General features: G+C 38.9%; 1 pseudogene; it reads right to left on the reverse strand.

The window, feature by feature from the left end:
- Positions 1–173: 173 nt before the first annotated feature.
- Positions 174–15,880, reverse strand: part of LOC131191721 (zinc finger protein 862-like) — a 36,799-nt pseudogene continuing 21,092 nt past the window's right edge.

A 15,880-nucleotide genomic window follows, 5' to 3' on the forward strand; every position in this document is an offset into this window, starting at 1 on the left:
CAGGTTGACTACCACTGGACTAGACGACCTCCAAAGTCCCTTCCAACTCTGTTAATGTTACATCTCTTAAATTCACAAGACTATAGTTGTACCATTTCAGATCATGAAATAGTTATGATTGTTTGAAAAATTTGTCTGAATCACCCATCGGGTTCAATTAAATCCATGTTTATTTAAAAGAGAATGCACACAAAATTATGCTTATTCTAATTAAAGGACACAGCTCTACAAGTGAGTAAGAATTAACCCAACATCTAGGCCATTTGGGAAATACTTCTGTGGTGCTGAAAAAACAGTTGCAGACTTCCTTCCCCCGCCCTAATTTAAACTTCTTTATAATATGATGTTATCTCCATTAAATGGTTGAATTTGGGCTGCTCGCTGCAGAATCATTTTAAAATCCTATGGAAATAAAGAGAAAAATGAATCAGAAAGATGTAACTATACCTGATTGCTTTGATCAACAAACCACTGATTTGGTTACCAAAGCAGATTTTCTCATAGCATTAAAAAAAATAAACGTACCACTTAAATGTACTACTTCTTTAGAAACAGTTGGCTAAACCTCTAACGGATACATATTAATTTAAAATCTTTGCTTGTGGTAAAAAACAGTAGTACATCCAAACACATAAAGAATGGAGATTGTGTCATGACACCACATTTCATCCCTCTGATGAAATCATGGCTTCCTCTAGATCGGTGTTTTTCAACCTTGCCAACTTCAAGATATGTGGTCTTCAGCTGCCAGAATTCCTCAGCCAATATGGACAAGCATGTTTGAAAAACACTGGTCTAGATGCCTCTGATACACTTAAGAGGAAATAAAACCATTTCCCATCCATTTTGTTAGGGAGGTCTTTTTACTGAATGTAAACATATGGTTTCATTTTCTCTTATTTTTAAAGCCACAAATTATTCTCTTATTATCAAGCTTGCTATGCTCAGTTATACCGGGATTTATTTTATTATGAAGTTGCTTTATAAAAATATAGGAAAGTATTTCAGGAAAATAACTTGCATGGCTGCAAAAAACTTGCAACAGTTTAAATTAACTGAAATATAAATCACATTAAAACAAGAAAATATTTTTAAAATATGTTTATCTATATTCTACACCAACAAAGGCAAAGTTAGTTTTGGATAATGCAGATAGAAATAGAACGTAGAAGATTGCTGCATTCAAGGTAATTTTCCTCTAAACAAGCACAGCATTGAAAACAAACAAATCCAGCTTAAATCTGCAACAACCAACTAATAACTCTACCTTTGTTGGTTCATATTTTAAAAACTGTTATTTGTGGGGGGAAATGTTATCTTTTGTACCCTTTGAACACTAGCATCAATGTTTTCCATCTCCCATAACATGCCAGACCTTTGTCCCTGACCCAGGGTAATGTTCCATCTGTCCAGTAAAGAGTCTGTAAAAAAAGCAAACAGGTAAACAAACAAACAAACAAATAAATAAAAGCAAAAAGCCTTCCTCTCAGTTTGGGTTACCCCAAGTACAAAATCAGACTCTCAGTGGAAGAAAAAGGTAAGCATCTGCAGAGGAAAGATTGAGAGAGAGGAAAAGAAAAGAGGGATTCTAATGGAATACGGAATGTGTGTGTGTGTGTGATGGTGTAAGTGAGTGTGTCTTGGCATACACAATACAAAGTAAGCAAAATATGCTGGAAACAATACAAAGGAATATCATTTCTCATTAGGTTTTCAATACAGTTGTGTCCTAACAATCTTGTCAGCCAGGTGATTTCACATTGCCTACCGATAATCTTATTAGAATTCAGCCTCACCTGAAGCAAAATAAAACGGGTCTTGTTAAGAATTAAGAGGGCTATGTTTCAATAAACTTACTTCTACTTACCTTCTACTGTCCCACCGGGGCTGGGGACAGAGTACAATGCATGTATCATGACATCACCATGCAAGGCATATCACTTATATTAGGGCTGTCAAAATCCTGATACGTCACGTGACGCTTCTGTGACGCCCCTGACTTATGCATAACTGAATTATTTGAACAAGATCATCCTGATACCTGTCATCATCATTGTACGTGCTACAGTGTATTGGTCCCATAGAAGACTGGTGAGCAGTTAGTGCTTATTTCCTTTTGTACATACAAGAAATGCCTGCGCCAAAAGGATTAGCCAATGAAGGCCCTCTTGTGTATCTCAAATTCCTCCACAGGGCACTTAGCTTTATTTAACAGAGCTTTGCAAATTGTACCCTGGTGTTTTATTAGACTGTTTCTTCTCTGTATTCCTACTTGCCACTGTTCAGTTAAAGCAGAGGCACCAGCTCTCTAATTTAACACCTGCCAAAGGAAGGGGAATAATAGATACCTAAGCTATAAGTAAGTTATTTTAGAAAAGTCCTATACGACACTGGGATCCCGATACAAATTTATTCCTATGAATGAATGGCATTTGTAATCACAAACAATTCTCCCCAACACACACATAAATCTTTTTTTCAGTCAGCTACAATCTGGGTCCTCATTTTACTGACTTGATTGGAAGGATAGAAGGCTGAGTCAACGTTGAGCCAGTCAGGACTGAACTACTGGCAGTGAGAGAGTTAGCCTGCAATACTGCATTTTAACCACTGTGCCACAACGGCTCTTATAATGATATGTGGGAAAGACCTTGGGGGATAGGCTGAAGAAATGCTGCCTAGGAAACAGTCAAATAAAATGCATCATAGCCCTCAGCTGGATAGTGGGCAGAGCAAGAGGCTCTAAATGAAACAGCATAAGAACCTAACTTTCATATTTGCAAGACTCTGTTAATGTAGCTTTACAATAAAGTGGAATTAGCTTATCTGGTCGTGTTTCCTGTCTGGTTTATCCAGTAATGCTGACATCAATTTTGCAAGTCTCGAAGTACAATATTATTTTGCTTTTTAAAACATCTTCTTCACAGCCCAAGAAACAAGGAAGGGACCCTTCTGAGACTGTTGCCCTGCCCACTATCAAGTTGGGGACCATGCTGTCTCTTAGGCAGCATTTCCTTGTTCCATTCTCCCCCATTCTGGCTTTCCTACATACCATTACAGATTCCAAGGACCTTCTATTTTTGATCCTGGATGGGTGCACTGCCCTAAGCAGACCTTGTGCACAGTTGGGGGATCCTCCTAGACATTTGGGAGCAGATAGCAGCTGTGACTAGGAGAGCCTTTGCTCAACTTTGGGTCCTTTTCCCAATAGACACACCAAAAAAAAGGAGAAAAAAATACATACGTACACACATCAATTTCATTCTGCTTGTTTCACTTGCTTATTTGCAAGAGAAACTGCAAACTGTTTCAGTTAACATTTCCTTATAAGACCTACATCTTAAGAATCAGGAAAAGAGCTCAAGCAAGAATCCCCTCCACCAAGAAAAAGATACACAGCATCTCAAATTTTAACAGGCCCTAGCAGTGCAAAGCTTTAGAGATCCCTGTTAGATCACAGCGTAGGCACAATTGTCCTGTAGGCTAATTTCATTCATCACTAATAAGGTAAGCCAGTGAGAACCAGTTCACTAAATCCTGAACTCTGCTGTCTCCCTATGAAGTTAAACAGTGAAGAAGGAGCTTGGGGGAAGGGACAGTCTTTAAATTTCTCCAGAAAGAACAGCTGTTGTATGAAAGACAAAGAAAAAAAATCAAAACATACCCAAAATCCTAGCATGAAAACTTCTGGGATACAGGTAGAAATCTAACAGTTTCACAAGTTTTACAGGTGGAAGGTTACAAGTTGGTAACCTATTCAGAAGACCTATAGTTCTGCAGACTTTAAGTTTAGATTAAGGTACCCCCATATATCTCAAGTACTAGAAAGGGAAAGACATTTTTTTGTTATTTCATCTTTTCTGCTGTAACTCTAATTGGGAATGGATGGGAAGGTAATAGCAGCAAATGCCAGTTGAAGACAAGCATTGCAATCTTAATTGTCCTGGTTGGGTGGGACCTGATGATAAGAGAGAACCCATACGATAGAAGAACTAACTTTGCAGAGGTTCAGCCATATAGAAACTGAGCTGGAAATAATTATCTCAGATCTCCAACACCACTGATCTTCCATGAATACAGAGACTTGGTTTCAGAGTGGTACACAATCTAGAACAGGGGTCTCTAACCTTGGCAACTTTAAGACTTGTGGACTTCAACTTCCAGAGTTCCTCAGCCAGCTTTGCTTTGCTGGCTGAGGATTTCTGGGAGTTGAAGTCCACAAGTCTTAAAGTTGCCAAGGTTGGAGACCCCTGATCTAGAATATACTCCTGTTGGAGGTAAGGTCCGCCCCATTCTCCTGGTCTTTTGGAAGAGCCTGAAAACTTGGCTTGCCACTTGACCTGGAGAGGTGATAGGGTCTGCTACTTTGAGAGTGGCTAATGGGGTGGAGATGATCCCTACTCCAGGCCACCCATCATCTTCATTTTTAAGTTTTTTCTATCTAATTCTCCTAATTTTAATTGCTCTGTATTCTTTTTTTACTTTTTATTATATTGTAAGCCACCTAGAATTGTTGTATCCGTGAGAGGGGTGGCATAGAAATTTAATTATTAACCCTCCTCTTCCTCAGAATAGTTCCTTGGACAATAGCACTATGTTTGGATTACATGATTTTATAAAACAGAATCATCTGCTTCTTTACATTGTTTGGCTGGGGATATGAAAGCCAAAAAGCTTTGCTACCGATGTTCTAGTTTGTATTGTATTCTACTAGGAATGAGTCAGACTTCTTGATTTTAATGCTCAAAATGCTGATCTGTTTGGATGCAGGCGAAAAGCAAGATGCATGCCACATCTGTACCCAGCAAACAAGCCACAATATTTATTGGTAGCAGTGTTTTGACCCACAAAGAATTGCAAGATGCGTAGGCTGTATTAGAAACCACTATCACCTTCATTGGAACAACATACTATATTTCTCCTCTGATTTTGTCAGCTTTGCAAGAGGCATAGCTTTCACCTCTCAAACCACACCTTCACTTTGCTCAGCTTAATCTCATAAGAGATCTCTGAACAATACGGCTCTGTTGATTTTTTTTTATTTTGCTTTATTCTTAAAAGATATGGTTTTTATTTGCAATGTCATTTGTTTTATGTGGTTTGGAGGAATTTTTTATGGGAAGGGGTGGATAACAGGGCTATTCAATTCAATGACAATTTTTATTCCTCCCTAGTTGAATGAGAAACGCAGGAGGGGGAACAGAAAGCAAATTCTTAGCTTTGGGTTCAAATAATAGATACAACAAATTTGGACATTAACATTTCCACTGCTACCAAACCATACCTTGAAAATATGTCTTATTTTAATTGCCATAAAAAAGGATGTAGGTTTCTCCCCAAATTGGAATTAAGATTGCCAGGAAAAATATCAACAACCTCAGATATGCAGATGATACCACTCTAATGGCAGAAAGTGAAGAGGAACTAAAGAGCCACCTGATGCAGGTAAAGGAGGAGAGTGCAAAAGCTGGCTTGAAACTCAACATTAAGAAAACTAAGATCATGGCACTCGGCCATCTCAATTCCTGGCAGATAGATGGGGAAGAAATGGAGGTAGTGACAGATTTTATTTTTATGGGCTCCAAGATCACCGCAGATGGGGACTGCAGCCAAGAAATTAAAAGACGCTTCCTCCTGGGGAGGAAAGCTATGGCAAAGCTAGACAGCATACTAAAAAGCAGAGACATCACCCTGCCAACAAGTGTCTATAGTCAAGGTTATGGTTTTTCCAGGTGCAATGTATGGCTGTGAAAGTTGGACCATAAGGAAGGTTGAGCATCAAAGAATTGAGGCCTTTGAACTCTGGTGTTGGAGAAGACTCCTGAAATTCCCTTGGACTGCAAGGCGATCAAACCAGTCAGTCCTAGAGGAGATCAACCCTGACTGCTCTTTAGAAGGCCAGATCCTGAAGATGAAACTCAAATACTTTGGCCACCTAATGAGAAGGAAGGACTCACTGGAGAAGAGCCTAATGCTGGGAACGATTGAGGGCAAAAGAAGAAGGGGATGGCAGAGAATGAGTGGCTGGATGGAGTCACTGAAGCAGTCAGCGTGAGTTTAAATGGACTCTGGGGGATGGTAAAGGACAGGAAGGCCTGGAGGAACATTGTCCACAGATACGACTTAGCAAGTAACAACAAGGTTTCTCCCACGTCAGTTCCTCCAATGGATGTGTTTGCTTTGACATCAGTAAGCCATGTCCTCATCTTCTCTCTAGTGCAATTTGCTCTACATGGAGCTGCCTTTGAAGATAACTTGAACACTACAGCAAAAAGCATCTGTCACAGATGGAAGCTGTTATAGCTGGATAATCCTTATATTGTTGAAGCTGGTCTTGTCCACAAGTTTGCTTCCAGGTGCTCATTATTCTCTGTAAAACCCTTTATAGCCCAGATTTTGGTTACAGTGAGACCCTACAGAATAAAAACTTCCTGTCCAATATGAGCTAACTAAAGTACTATATTCCATACAAGATGGGTGGCGGCCCAGAGACTTGTTACTTGCAAACCCTTCCTTTTGAAATAGCTTACCTCTTCCTGAGATCGCAATACCTCTTTCCTCACTGAGGGGCATTAAGGCTCTTAAGAAGGCTTTTTTCCTTAACTGAGGACAATGTTCTTGAGTGTCTGGTTTTAGTGGCAGATTTACTACTAGACAAAGGCTGAGATATGTTCATTGCAGTAATAAAATCCAATTTTTTTTTACTACCAGTTCTGTGGACGTGGCTTGGTGGGTGTGGTGTGCCTTGGTGGGCGTGGTTTGGTGGACACTGCAAAATCCCCATTCCCTCCCCACTCCTGGGGGAAGGATATTGCAAAATCTCCATTCCCACCCCACTCCGGGCCAGCCAAAGGTGGTATTTGCCGATTCTCTGAACTACTCAAAATTTCCGCTACTAGTTCTCTAGAACCTGTCAGAATCTGCTGGATTTCACCCCTGGTTCATTGACAGGTAATGTGGATATGATCTTAATGCTTTTTAGAGTATTACTTTAGTGGACTATTTGGTTTGATGTTTCTTTGTTTTGATGTTTCTTAAGTTGGGAATTGCCTTGCATTGTTGAAAGAGGTGACATCTAGAAGACTACCATAAACTTAAATATATATTTCCAGCTCTGATGGGACCAAAAAAAACAAGAATGAAAGTGTTCTTTTTCAATCTCTGCTTTTCTGAACACATAAAGAGGCTCTCTAATCTCAAGGTTGACAGGCCTGGATCTTATAATTGATCATCTGTTTTTGACCTCATTCATCCTGCTTGTTATTTACAGATATTAGTCCATGAGTCTTCAGGGAAAAGAGAGATTGAACAAACTTTATATGGGGAGGAAGCTGAAGGTAGGAAACAATGATCTTCAAAGTGTTTATCCAACTGTTGATCCTCAGGAAACCAATATGATGTGCCTATTCATAATATAATTAGTCCAGTGGTGAAATTCATTTTTTTTACTACCAGTTCTGTGGGTGTGGCTTGGTGGCAATGGCAGGGGAAGGATACTGCAAAATCTCCATTCCCACTCCACTCCAGGGGAAGGATACTGCAACATCCAGATTCCCTCCCCACTCCTGGAGGAAGGATATTGCAAAATCTCCATTCACACCCCACTCTGGGACCAGCCAGAGGTGGCCTTTGCCGGTTCTCTGAACTACTGAAAATTTCCTCTACCGGTTCTCCAGAACCTATAAGAACCTGCTGGATTTCACCCCTGAATTAGTCCCAGGGCAATTTAGATTTTAAAGATCATGATTCTGGAAGCAGACAACATTGGCTCAACTTCAGGCAGGAATCTGAAGACCAAACTGAATGAAACCAACTTTACCATAGAGGAAGAGTATCACTAATATGATACCTCTTTATTACACAAAGTACAAAAATAAAAGATTAAAGTTGTTTATAGATTGGCAACTGAAACAGCTGCTTGGTGATTGAAATAACAATGGATACCAATGACACAACAGAAATAATTCTGTTTTTTTGGTTCCTAACTTTCCTGTTATTTTTCATAGGAAATGGGCTGGGTACATGGCTTCAGACACTTCAATCAACTAGGCCAGTCTTGCCTTCAGTGCCTCTCCTACACACAGTGGAGCCCTGGCATATAGTGGAGGCTACTACTTGCTACTATTCTTACCACTACTACTGCTACCATCAATAACTACTCCTGCTACTAGAAGCCTAGATAGTGTCTATTTCAAAAGAAGGATACTTACAGGAAGTTTGTACCCCTGATAGTTATTAATTAAGTCTTGAATGAAGGGGTGCTTCAGAAGGAGTTCAATTTTGATGGGCTGCAGCTCTTCAGAGCCAAGATCCTTGTATACCTTAATAAAATGCTTTAAAAATAAATGAAGAGAGATTACTTTATTAGTAAATGAACCAACTGAAAAAACAACAAGCAACATATACAAATACTGCTATAGAAGGCAGAGTTGTCCTCAGGTGAGTGTCATAATAATCTCTCTTTTTCAGTTTCATAACTTGATCATTAATACTGAAGTAGTAAAAGGAGTGACTTTTCTGGCCAGTGCTGATGTTGCCACAAGACCTAGTTGTTGCTTAGAAGATCTGGTAAGAGAGCACATTTAAAGACTTGCAAATCCTTACTTGTAGCACAGAACACTACAATACAATCTTTATATTAGTCCTGCAAAGCGGATATCCATTTTCCTGCAAGCATCACACAACAAAGCATGCCAGGTATCATTCAATAAAAGCCATTATCAAGTAAAGGGTTTATCATTGCAAATGTAATATATCATGATCAGGAGGAGTTCCTTGGAGAGACAGAGCATGAAGATGTGAAACATAATTTATTCAACAAAACTCTTACCATGTCTTGCTTAAAGTTTGGTTAGATTATTGTTGACCCAACAGAATGGTTTTACTAATGAGTTCCAACTGGGTGAAAATAAATAAAGAGACTGACAATCTTATCTATTACATGTACTTCATTCTGCATAGCTCTAATACTGAATCACACAGCCTCTCCATATGTGCATATACATATTTTTCTTGCCTGCAGGTTCGAGAGATCTAATCTGATCCTATTTCAGAAACAGTACAACGGCCAGTCAAACTTAACCCCATTTCCTTAAATGTCAGTAATTGAGATATTGCTTGCTACAAACATTGGGATAAAAGAAGTAAGGTAAAGGTAAAGGTTCCCCTCGCACATATGTGCTAGTCGTTTCTGACTCTAGGGGGCAGTGTTCTGTTTCAAAGCTGAAGAGAAGAGCCAGAGCTGTCCGAAGATGTCTTTGTGGTCATGTGGCCGGCATGACTCAACATCAAAGGCACATGGAACGCTGTTACCTTCCCACCGAAGGTGATCCCTATTTTTCTACTTCCATTTTTTACGTGCTTTCTAACTGCTAGGTTGGCAGAAGCTGGGACAAGTAATGGGAGCTCACCACTTTACGCAGCACTAGGGATTTGAACCGTTGAATTGCCGACCTTTCGATCAGTAAGCTCAGTGTCTTAGCCACTGAGCCACTGTGTCCCTACTAAAAGAAGTATAAGACTGTAATTAATGGAGCTATGAGCTAATTAACCAACCTCATAATTGTCCTCTTCTGTCAGCTGACTACTAAATCTGTGGTTGTCAAAAGCTTGCTTTGTTTCATACTGGAATACATGGAGAAGTGTAGCCAGAGAGATGTATCCATCACTGCCAATGGACAGGGCGTCCTCTTCTTTTTCCTTCTCTTCCTTCTCTTCCTCCTCTTCTTCCTCCCCTTCTTCACCAGCCTCCTCCTCTGCCTGCTCATCATGAGCAGCAGTGGTTATGAGCTGCTCAGATGTTATATACTAAAAAAGACAAGCCAAAGATAATGTAAGATTTTTCGGGGGGGGGGGGGCTAGATAGTTTCCTAATGACCAATTGCAAGGTCAGAAAAAACACCAGCTTTGAACACATACAGTAAAGCCAGCCAGAGTGTTGCAGTTTTCTCTAACTAGTTTTCATTCCTTCTCAAGTTCTCACTGTCTTTTTCTGTTGTCGCCTGCCAGCGGCCAGTGGAGCTGGCAGTAGATTGAGACAGTGAGGAAGTTGGGGAGGAACATGAGTCAGTCCTGGAGTCTGGGGAAGGCTCTGATGAGGGTTCTGCATCAGGAGGCAGAGTGGGGGCCAGGGCCGGATGCCAGTTATCAGCTGCCTGATCAGAGTCAGATGTCAGAGTCAGACATCAGTGAGGCAGATGAACAGCTGGAGCCTGTTCCCAGTGTGCCCATGCACAGAGTTAGTTTGCCTAATTGGTTTGTGACTCTCCGAGACTCTTGGCCAAGTTTTGAAGATATCAGTCTAGCAGCTCTCCAAGCCAGATAAGGTCTGTGACTGTAAATTCTCCCTTGAAAGACTTTGCTGAAGGTGAATGAGAGGAATTCACTGTTTGTTTAATAAAAGAGGTTTTGTCGGGACCGGGATTCTGCTTCGTGCTTTTTGGGGAAGCCTAGGTCAGAACAGCTTCTCATATTCAGTACATAAAAGGGATTCCAAACTGTCAGTTTCCACTGTCATCCACAAGGACACGAAACCAAAGTTCTGCCCCCTAGAATCCTGCACAACTTTCAAACATTGTTTTTAGAAGGGTTAAAGTACTGGATGTTCCTCTGTGTGAATGAAACCTTTGCAAACTCTATTAAGCTGCAGAAACTTCGCTGTACTACTGAAAAAATGTCACTCTTTTTCAATCAGTTTAACCGGTAGTGCATTTTTGTCTGCAATTTTATAATATTGCCAAGCTGTCTACTGAAACATGCTTTGCAGAACTAAGCTTTTCAAGTTTTCTTGAAGATGGCCTAGTGGTTAAGACATAAGGCTAGAAACCAGGAGACTTGAGTTCTAGCCCTATCTTAGGCATGAAGGCTACATGCCTACAACAGAGAACTGAACGTAACTAATCAATATGAGTGATGGACAGAAAGCCTGACTACCAAGCACTGCATTCTTATTACTATCTGTTCCAATGGTATATTAACTGGACTTAAAGGGAAACGGTAAAGTTTCCCCTCGCACATATGTGCTAGTGGTTCCCGAATCTAGTGGGCAGTGCTCATCTCAGTTTCAAAGCTGAAGAGCCAGCACTGTCCGAAGTCGTCTCCATGGTCATGTGGCCAGCATGACTAAATGCCAAAGGCACATGGAACATTGTTACTTTCCCATCAAAGGTGGTCCCTATTTTTCTACTTGCATTTTTTACATGCTTTCAAACTGCTAGGTTGGCAGAAGCTGGGACAAGAAACAGGAGCTCACCACGTTACACGGCACTAGGGATTTGAACTGTTGAACTGCCGACCTTTCGGGAGTTCGTGAACTGTTGAACTGCCTCCCTGCTAACTGGACTTAGGTACTATTTCTTCTGTATAATGCACATGCATCCTGCCTTTTCACTAGAAGCTCTGGGCAGCAGATATAATGATAGATCAGAAGAGGCTGGCTTTATGGAACAAATATATTTTTGTCACCAACCAAATCAAGATACAATATTTATTATCAAGAATTTTTTTTTACCATTTGAGGAAGAGAAAAGTGTTTCTCCCTCTTCCTTTGAATATATATCCCTGTTGCGACACTAAGGGCTCGATAGACACCATCTATAGCATCAGGGTAAGAGGCAAAGTAGAGCAGCATCTTCGTGTAGTTCAGTTGAGGAGGGTCTTTTTCAGGATCAGCAAATAAAGTGAACAAAAACTGCAAAAAGAAACAGTTCTATTAATTGACGTATGGTATTGGATATTTTGCTTAACAGCAAAAATTCAGTATAGATGTGGCTAAGGTGGGGAACCTAGTCTAGGCCTTTCCTGTGATACTAAACATCTTTACATGAAAGCTTTGATTGACCACAGAGGATATCATCTATAGGCTCATTTAATGATGACCATAACACATGGAAGGTTGCAGCTTGGCATGAAAAAAGAGTAAATTGTATAAGGATGAATTAATCAGAGAATGCAAATAAAGGGAAGTAAAATAAAATGAGTGAGTGAGGAAGGAAAGAAGGAAGGAAAGAAAGAAGGAAGGAAGGAAGTTTGGTTCTCTGTAAAAGCAGGAAAAAGAGATCTGCAATAGTTCTGAAAGAAGGTGACCTGATTTTGGAATGGAACTGATAAATATATGCAAGGAAGTGAAATATAGATTTAATTATAAAAGCAAGGTCTAAAATGCATGTCAAAAACAATGAACCTATGACATCTATATTGTTATGGATATGTATGAAAGTAGGAATCCACAGATAAAGGAGTTACCAGTATATAGGCTGTAATAGCTCAGGCTGTAAGAAGCCTGTTATTAGAACACAGCAGCCTGCAATTACTGCAGGTTCAAGCCTGGCCCAAGATTGACTCAGCCTTCCATCCTTTATAAGGTAGGTAAAATGAGGACCCAGATTGTTGGGGGGGCAATAAGTTGACTTTGTAAATATACAAATAGAATGAGACTATTGCCTTATACACTGTAAGCCGCCCTGAATCTTCGGAGAAGGGCGGGATATAAATGTAAAAAAAAAAAAATCTTAACACTCTAGATCTCAAGGTTATTCCAACAAAAATGAAAGGTTTTTGAATGAGTATACAAAGGTGGGCTTCGGTTATTCATTTAATCGGTTATTTTGTTATTCTGTTTTTATTTTCTGGTGATTGTTGTGATTTTGTTTTCGTTCCTTTCTTTTTAAACTTCTGTTCCATGACAAGCCACTCAGAATGACTCCTGGGAGACAGGAGACAGAATGACTCCTGGGAGATACTGAATTCAAATCAATAAATGATGAAAGAACCAAGAAAAACTGTGTAACACCCTGAATGAGTACAAATGGAAGAAAAGTGAATGAGGAGAGGAATGGAAACAAGAGGATACAATATAGAAAAAGTTATTGGGACATTCAGGAACCAAAGAATGAATGAGAATAGTGACTGTATAAAAACATACAATACACTAGCCTTTTAATAGAATGAATAGGAAATAGAAGTAAGGAAAAATATTGAACATACTTGAAGCAGTGTGAAAAGAATTATACTGCAAGGTTCAGAATAAGCGTGGAAAGTATGAAAAGTGATGCTTGTTGGAATTATGAAGTGAAAAAGGTGGGATTGACATAAAAGTTTATGTCTCTATTCCTGCTTTCAGGCACCAGAAGCATTGGGTTAGTCATTGTGAGGAACAAATAGAATAGATTTTTTTTTATTGGCCAAGTGTGATTGGACACACAAGGAATTTGTCTTGGTGCATATGCTCTCAGTGTACATAAAAGAAAAGATACCTTCATCAAGGTACAACACTTAGAACACTTAATGATGGTCATAGGGTACAAATTTAACACTTAATGATACAACACTTAATGATAATCATAGGGTACAAATAAGCAATCAGGAAACAATCAATATCAATATAAATCATAAGGATTACCAGCAACAAAGTTACAGTCATAAGTGGAAGGAGATGGGTGATGGGAACGATGAAAAGATTAATAGTGCAGATTTAGTAAATAGTTTGACAGTGTTGAGGGAATTATTTGTTTAGCAGAGTAATGGCGTTCAGGGAAAAACTGTTCTTGTGTCTAGTTGTTCTGGCGTGCAGTGCTCTATAGTGTTGTTTTGAGGGTAGGAGTTGAAACAGTTTATGTTGACTTGAGATGGGTCTTGGCCTTATCAGTAGGGCATTTTTTAATGCTCATAGAATTTTTTAAGCTTTTACAGGCTAGAAAATCTGGATAACCAGGGAAAATCATACCACAGAAAATACTTATAGCAAGAAATATTTTCAGTTCTGAAATACAACAGAGAGGAATTTCAAAGAAATAGTCACACAGCCTGAGCATAAGGAAAAAAAACAGAAATCTCTTTGTTGGTTGACAATGTTTGAGAAATTATAAGACCAGTTGTAGCTCAGCATGAAAATGTATATGTATTCCATGCATGGTCAATCTACATGCATGGAAAAATCCCCATAAAATTGTTAATTCTAAAATCTTGTCTCCTTCCCTATTCATTAAAATATTTAAGCCTCTCTCTCATTCCAACCATCATTTTTTTTACTTTTTATTTTAAGATCTGGAAATAACTCCATGGATATAGAATCAGCGCTGAAAAGCAGAAATGTCTGAATTTAACTGTTACAAATAATCAGAAACGGACAATGAATTGTGTTCAGATTTGAAAGTCAAGCAAATAATCAACTGTGCCTTAGAATGGAAATGTATTTTATAAAAACTAACTACAAATAGCATCTACTCATTACTTCAGAATTGTTGGAATGTAACAGACAGTGTTTGGAATCCATTGAAAATTGCGGTCTTACCTCCCCCCCGCCCCCCCCCGGATTATGGTATCTGAATATTTATACTTACTTCTATGAGATGCTTCTGACGGTTAAATGGTAAAGGCTCTATAGGACTTTCTGGAATGGCTAAATCTTCACTGCCTTTAAACCACAGACCAACCTAAAGCAAACAAGTGAAAACCTTATCCTTTGAACTATGACTGTTCACAACATTTGAATTTTTGAACTTTTTCACACTTCAAAAATGTGTGGAAAATAGGAACATCATCAAATTAGAAAGCTCCACTGAGATATTACTTTTCAATAACATTATTGGGATTTCATTTTGAGAATTGATTCTTTAAAATTGTGGGTGGATTTAGTATCTTGATTTGTTTCAAAAACATGTTTGTTTGTGTTTTTCTCTCCCACTCCCATTTATCATTTCAAACATCGGAGGATGGGGTATGAGATGCTGAACCCAAAAATTGTTCTACCCAACTTCCTGTGTTGTTTCTGGAGTTTTTGGTTTGGTTTTTTTTCCTCTTTACCTATATGAAGCAAAATACCGCAATTCTGCGTAGGTGTGTATAAAACAGATCTACATTTCTTTGTGGGTTTATCATCCTGAATAGGGAATAAATTTTTTCCTGTCCCATGATTTGAAGGGGAGGCTGCTGCTGCTTCCATTTTTTTCATGAAGACAGCTATTGCTCCATTACAATGTTTTTTGAAAGGATATATAAAGAAGGATAATGAATACAGACTATGAGCTTACTGAATGATTAATGTGGGGAAGTTTTACCACTTGATAAGCCTTTACCCCATATTAAAATCCATGGTAAGAAACAACACCCACTCCATCCTTTATTGAAATGACATGACATTGCAAAACTGTTGGAGAAAGTCTTCCTATTTAGGCCAGAATCTGTGGAAGGCAGCTCTCTGAAACGCTACATTATTATTTTATAGACATCAGTACTTTAGCTGGTATTGGCCTTTGTACTCATTTTCTTCTCAAGAAAGGAGTATATCATAATCACTATTCAATTTTATTGACTGCCTGAACATGTCTCTGTAGTTTTCCAGGCAAAGTTTTGGAGGTGGATTGCCATTTCTTTCTTCCTAGGTCTGACCTTTGAGTCTAGAACATTGAACTTAGAGGCGTACAAGAGAATTTAAAAGACTTTATGCAAGAAAAATTTAAAGTAATAACTGAGGAGATGTTGGAAATGAAAGAGCAGATATCAGAAATTCAAGTGGGAAATAAAGAAGTTAAGGAAGGATTTGTAATTGCAGTACAAAGTTTGGCAAATAATGTGATTTTATTGGAAGGGGAGGTTGAAGAAATTAAGCAACATAATTCAAAATTAGATAATAAAATGGCTGAATTTCAAAGTAAAATGGAAAAAACAGATGATGAAATAGTTTTGATACAATACAGAAATATGGAATTTGCTCTAAGAATTCGTGGTCTGAAAGAGAATAAAGAAGAGGATTTAAGGGAAATTTTTTCTGAAGTATTTGCTGAGATATTAGCAGCTCGTCCAGCAGATGTGGCTTATCAAATTGATAAAATATATCGTGAATTCTTGGATAGCAAGGCAAAAAAAGTTGCCAAGGGATGTT

Source organism: Ahaetulla prasina, chromosome 2, assembly GCF_028640845.1.
Source record: "Ahaetulla prasina isolate Xishuangbanna chromosome 2, ASM2864084v1, whole genome shotgun sequence".
In the NCBI taxonomy this organism is placed as follows: Eukaryota; Metazoa; Chordata; class Lepidosauria; order Squamata; family Colubridae; genus Ahaetulla; species Ahaetulla prasina.